The sequence below is a fragment of the Condylura cristata genome, unplaced genomic scaffold (genome assembly GCF_000260355.1).
Source record: "Condylura cristata isolate star-nosed mole 26May11 unplaced genomic scaffold, ConCri1.0 scaffold00033, whole genome shotgun sequence".
NCBI classification, from domain to species: domain Eukaryota; kingdom Metazoa; phylum Chordata; class Mammalia; order Eulipotyphla; family Talpidae; genus Condylura; species Condylura cristata.
In genome coordinates, this window is record NW_004567134.1 from 7627513 (window position 1) to 7634721 (window position 7209).

Consider the following 7209-nt stretch of genomic DNA (forward strand, 5'->3'; position numbering starts at 1 on the left):
TTATTAGTTTTATTTTGAAATAATTGTACATTTATAGAAGAGCCGCAAAGGTAGTAGAGAGAGTTCTCCCAAACACTTCACCCTGGTTTGCATAACGTTAACATTTCACATACCCATGTTACAATGGTTGCAATTAAGAAATTAACATAGGTACAACACTCCAACTTCAATTGGATGTCCTAGTTTTTCTATTAATTCCTTTCTTTTCCATGGTCCAATCCATGATGCCAAGTGACCACATTTTTCAGTCTTTCCATGTCTCTCATGATTGTGACAATTTTATTTGTTAGAATGTTGCTAGTTTGGAGTTTATCTAAGGTTTTCTCATGATTAGAATGTACAGACTTTGTGGAAGACTACTAAAGAGGTGATGTTTGTTCATGAATGTCTAATTTTGGGAGAAGGGGGTAGAAGCAGAGCAAGGAGATTTGGTGATACTGGAGTTCAGATTAGGGCTTATCACATATACCTTCTGGGGCTAAACTTCAGTGGAAGGGCAGCTTTGCAACATTTAGATAGGTCAAGGGTGACTGGAGCCCACTGGGTTAGTGGCTCTTTCCCAGAGGTAGACTCTGTAGTGTTGATCTAGAATATCTTCATAATTGGCAGATGGAGTGCAGGGAGACCAGGGCCCTGATTTAGCCTGCTTACTCCTACCTCAGCTGAATGGAAGTTAACGACACGGTGTTGTAGAACAGAGCTGGAAGAACTGAGCAGTGGGGCACTTTATTACATAGCATTTCCACCCTATACAGATAATCACAGCTAGTTGTAAAATGTAGGCTAATAAGTGGGCAGTGAAGATTCTGAGCATTATTTACCTTTCTTGTTCATAGAATTTGTATAATGTACACCTGCATCATTTAAGTTTTAGTAATGCTTTTTTAGTAATTGTCGAAAAACTGTCCCGAACAACTAACAATGGGCTGTTAGGAAGTGTCTCCAGCACTCCACTGCTTCTAGAACATTCTCACTCTTTGGCTCAGCACCACATCCAATGTGGCTCAGGAGCAGAGGCAGCAGGGAAGGTGGGTGCAGAGATAGGTCTCAGAAAGCATCCACATCTCTGCCGGGCCTCTGGGTGAAAGGCAGGAGCCTGCAGTTTCTCACATCCCAGGAGATGGCCTGTGGCCTCGCAGAGGTGTAGGAGCTGGGAACGAGGCTGTAGTGGGTGGAACGTGGACAAAGGGGAAATCTTCAGGGCTATGGGACACATCATCCCCAACACTGAAATGGAACCTAGTCACCTTTCAGTGACACCAATGGAGATGCATTGTGCATCCAAGGTGTATATGACCCATGGGCACCACAAACACAGTAACCCTCTCATAGACCCAGATGCTACCCTAGGAATAAGAAGGAAGGGAAGGCAGCCAAGGTGAGAGACACAGTTGCTCTAAAATGATGTTATGCTGAGCGTGGCCCTTGGGCTAGGGCTGGCCCACAAACTATCGCTGGTGGTAAAATAAATACAGGAGAGGGTTTGGACTTTTTCATTTTATAGGTTGACACTGCCATGACATCCCAGCACAGTGGACACATCTTGTTGAGCGAGCAGGCTACACAGACCAGTTCAGGTGTGTTGACCTGGCACGGTGAGCTGCTGATGGCACAGCTGCTTACATCCCTACGTGGTTAAGACCGTGCATGTGGTTCACTACACTGGCAAGGTCAATTGGAGAAGCAGTCATCCAACAGACTTGACCATCTCTAGAAGGGAACTGAAAGTTGAAAAGGCTCAGCAGTTCTCAGGGGTTCCCAGTGTGATTCTTGGTCCAACAAATCTGCCCTACCAGGCAGTTCCTTAGAATGCAAATTCTAAGTCTCCTCTCAAAGCACTAATTCTACTCAGAAATCCTGGGAGTGGGCCTGATGGTGATTTTTAACATGGCCTTCGGGTGACTGTGCTGCACCTTTGAGTTTGAGGGTTATTGTTTGTCATGTTTAAAGAAAACGAATTACATTTAACACTATTAATTATATGAAAATTATCCCTGCTGGATGACAAAGTTGGAGCTGATGAAGATCAGGCCAGTCTGAGTAAAAAGAAAAATTTTTTCTTTGTACATCTGAGGGAAAAGCAAACGAGCAAGGTCAAGATGAGAAAGTTGATGGGAGAACACCAAGTCAACCTGTGAGCCCAACCACTTCCGAGTCCACAGTGCATCTTCTAGCTGACTGTGGGAGGCACAGTACCTCACAAGATCAAGAGAGATCCTGGACCACCTCATCATGCTGGAGAAGATCCTGCCAACCTCAGACAAGAGAAATTGATGATGGTGCCTACCATCTTCACTTTGCACCTCTGGAGCCTACAGAAAAATGTGCCCACCTAGGATGTCAGTTCAAGAAGTTGGGCGGCAGACCAGCCACGCTGGAGAAGAGGAAGTAAAATGCCAAGATCCATCACCCTCTGCATTGACAGAACGCTTCATGGTTTCTAAAGAACCTCAGCATGAAGCTCCCACCAGCTCTTCTCCCAAGTGCTGAAAGAACAACACACAGAGATGACTGTACACATTTCACAGATGAAGATATGGAGGGCCAGGGAGACTAAGTGGTTTATTCAAGCAACCCAGGTCTTTCTAGTTCCATGTCAGTGTCATTGCCACTCAACTCTACGTCAGCCTCGGCTCACTGGAGTCTCTCTCCTTGCTGCCCAAACGGTCCCCCTATGTTAAAGCCCAGTGTAGCAAGCCCTCTCACGCACCTTTCCTCATTAGCCTGGTGAAAGAAGAATTTGTCCTGCTTACAAACTAAGACAGTACTTTATTTTGTTGCTCTACTAGCAGCTATCAACAGTTTTTGATTAAAAAAATATAACCTTCCTTTCTGTACTGTGATTAATACTACACTCTCCCTTTCATCTGCCATAGCATTAAACTCTTAGCTTACTTATAGTAGAGGTTCAGTAAAGCACAGAGCAATGAAGGATGAAGAGATGAAAATTCTACCTATTTTCTAATAACGTGGCAATAGTCACATGATGATCCATGAAGAACACATTTGAAGAGAAAAGCAGAGTTATATGAGTTATACGTCATCTTCATTTTCAATCTCCCTAAGTAAAGGTGGGGAGGTTAATTACGTGTTTGCTGAGTGCCAGGTGATTTATAGCATGACATTTGCCTTCATAACCTAACAGATAAAGACTATTGTTCCCACACTCAAGTGGAGGAACTGTGACCCAAGATAATTTAGAAACTTGTCAAATTCTGACATTGAAGCCACATTAGAGACTAAACCCAATTGTACATAACTTCACAGAAACATGAATACATGAAATTACTTCCACCTCCAAAATGAATGGTCTGGTTATTACACACCTAAGACATTGGTTCATAGTATGGCAACAATCTTGAGATCAGCTTTTAGTGACAATTTTTCTCACCTTGCTGACTCATCACTGATTCGCCAAATGTGGATGAAGCCTCTGATCTATTTCTACAAGAGGAGAAGTTTACTCTTACTCGACTCCTTTCTGGTTCTTCAGGTATCAAGTCAAAACTAATTGGCCTTTACTTTAGTAAATCTGTCTTAACAAGTGATACTGTGTTATAACAGAACATGACTATTAGAAACGTGTGTGAAAGGTTTGGGGTAAATTCTGGAAAACAGTGGGTGTGGGTGTGAATAAACCCAGAAAGGCCTTCATGAATAATCTCCAAGGGAATAAAAACTTTAGCAAAAAATGGAAAACTCAGACATGAAAGCAACTTTTTTTAAAAAAAACTATTATAGGACTAGAATTATTAGGTAATTTAAGCAAAGGACTTTGGCACAGAATGACAGATGGACTAGACAGAGCAGATAAGAGACAGCATTCTAGAAATGGCTAACTCACCCAGGAAGGTTTCACAGTGGATTCTCTTCCAAGAGCAGCTGCTGCACATCCTGAAAATCAAAGCCACATGTCAGAGATCATGGTTCTCACACATTTACAAAACATCAACTTGCATCCTTTCCTCTTACAGATACTGCAGTGGCCTACCTGGCTAGCATCTGCCAGCTTAATTGTCAGGGAGTAGTACAATACAACTTCAATGAAACTCTTTCAGACAATGAGGAAATTGTATCAAACTCTTCCAGGTGAAAAAAGTTTGAAAGCACATTTTCAGCCCTGCTGAGTCGATCAACTCAGAAAAATCAAGTCACAGCAAATGTTCCATTTTTGAAACAGCTCTTGTTACATAACCTGTTATATCAGGGAAGTGGCGATATGTCAGCTATCCATAGAAGGCTGGAAATAGGGGAAATTGGTAGATCAGTAATTTCTCCCATTCCATCCTGACGGTGTTAATACAGCTGCGGTGGGCAGTTTCCATCACTCAGGTTTACCCATCCGTAGAGACAAGACACAAGCTGGGAGCCTGAGCTTCTTGAAAATTAAGACATCAGATTTTGGATTTTTTTCACTGTTTCCTGGAAAGAGTTCAAAAGCGCCCCTCTTAACCACGGTAGGCGAGTCCACTCTGGAAAGTTCACAGAAAGGGTAAAACAAGATTCAACCAGAAACTTGTTGCAGTGTGTATGACTAGCTGGGAGCATTGGAGGACATGGTGTCTTGTCTGTTCACTGAGGGGTTGGCCACAAAGAAACTGGTTTTATTTAAAAACAACCATAACCATACTAGGTAATGTCTACATCTTCTCTAAATTCCAGACATTGTCTTAAGTACCTGCTAAGCATAGTTAATCTTCACAGTCACCCTAGCAGGTGCAATTATCCTCATTTTATGGATAAACTTAGAAACATAGGAACAAGTTCAACAACTCACCCAAGGTCACGTACCTACCCCAGGGAATTTGGTGCCAGAAACCTATGCCCTTAGCCAATAGGCACTTGTGCTTTTTGAGATGCAGATAACAGCATATGTTTTTTCAACAGAAGACACGCATATCAAAAATTTGAAAAAAAGAGAAATGAAAAAGCAACGGTTGTGCTACTAGCCTCACATACATGTTACATTTGGGGGGATATTTGCTTGCAATCCTATGTGAAGGAATAGTTTTCAGTTTGTTGTAGTTGACTTTTTCCCCTTTTTACATTAGATCAGGACTATTTTCCATGTGCCAAAAGTATTCATTATGCTCCTTTTCAACAGCTGTGTAACATTCCACAGGATGGGAATATTGTGTTTATTTAAAGATTTCCAGTTATTTGCTATGTGGGTCAAATCCTTGCTCCTCTACTTGCTAGCTATATAATCATGAGTACGTTATTTGTCTTCTTAATGTTTCAGGTTCCTCGTCCATAAAATGAGGATATTCTCAATGACTAGCATTACCACTTTAGGTTTTTTTTTTTTTTTTTGCGGGATAACTGCATTAATTGGAATAAAGAACATAAAACATTGTCTGCACATATTTCTTATGATCATAAAATACGTGTGTAGTGAACATCTTCATGCATATACCAATTCACTTAAAGTCAAGTCTATCCTTAAGATATATTCCCAGATAATATTACTGGGTCATATTAAATTTTTTTTTTTTTTTTGCTGTTGTTCTAGCACCTGCTTTATGTTGCCAAACCATTTGCAAAACTGTTACACAGATTTAGATGCTGCCAGTTATGAGAAAGAAATAATTTTGCAGTAATTGTTCACTGACTTTAGATATTAACACTGCATTTTCTATTGCTTTGTCTTCCAGTTCATCAATCTGTTCTTCAACTCTGTTCTATTGAACTTGTAATTTCTATCAGTTTGTTTCTAAGTTCTGGAATTTCCATTTGAGTCTTGTCATAATTGCCAGTAATCTGCTAACATTCTCTGTCATCTCATCTAATTTCCATAATGTATTAATCAAAGGTATTTTATGTATGCTTGATAACTTTATCGGATGTCAGACACGGAGTATGAAAAACTGTAGAGAAAATTTGAGTCTCTGGATAATCACACTTTACTTTAGCTTCTTTCAGGCAGTGAGGTAAGTGAGATCTCTTGTGGGTTCCTTGCCCTGTGGGTTCTTGACTTCTCACATCCTCCCCACCTTAAAGATCTTTGGCACCTTGAAATAAGTATTTGCTAGATTTTTGTCCAGCTATTCTACTTTTACTTTCTTTTGGAGGATGAATTGATCCAAATGAAAAGAACTTGTAGTAGTGAGAATATAAGATCTTGACATTAATTTAAAAAGAATTAAACAAACCTAAATACAACTTAATTTTTGTTTTAGTGTATGTTCATTCAATTATTAGACAGGTTGAATGGTTATATATGTCTGCAAGTGTCTCATACTTCATCTTTTGTGAAGTGATTTTAGTCTATTCCATGTAATCAACTAAAGGTGATTGTGTTCTTATGTATTAGGTCTCTGTCATAGTTTTATAATGAATTTGTATGAGCTTCTGTTCAACAATCATATTAACCCTTTCTGTTATTATGTTCAAATAACTGTACTACTGTTGGCTTGCTTTAATATAATCAAATCTATTTTTAGTTTTTTACTTTCCAATTAGTTACAATATTCTATGTCTACAAAAACAAGTCCCTTTAGATTTCCTATGGTTTCAGTGCCAGTAATCTGTTGTATGTGTATCTGAGTGTATATTGATTTTTTCCAAACTGTTCACTCAGTCCCCATATTGCACAATATTGTCTGTCTCCATTGATTTGTGTCCTGCCATTATCAATACTTCATTCTTATGCAAAATACAATTTATTTTGACCACATATTTTACCTCATTAATCTCTCTGTTTTGGTACCAGTATCACATGATTTTAATTATTATAACTTTATAATATATTTTAATATTTTATAAGATTAGACTCTCCTCATTACTCTTCTTTCTCAAAACTAATCTTCCCATTCTTGCCTACTTCCTTTTTCAGATTTCTGTCAAAATCAAATTCCTGTTACCATTACCTCAAAATGTGACAACCAAAAGAGATAATTATATTTCCATTAAATTTATATTTTGGAAAAAATTACATAAAAATGTTTATTTTAAACTAACAATCAATCTTTTGATCAACATGTTTATAGCACCCAAATTACAAATCACTTATTTTCTTAGGTAGCTCATATATTTCTGTTAAAAATCAATTATAGAGCTTTATAAATCTAGTCGTTCTTATAAAATTAATCTGTACTAAAAGCTATAGTTTGAACAAATGGTTGCTAACATATAGAATAGTAATAACTTCATTCATACTCATATTTTTCTAATATTTTACTAAATTATTAAATCCACTAATACTTTCAT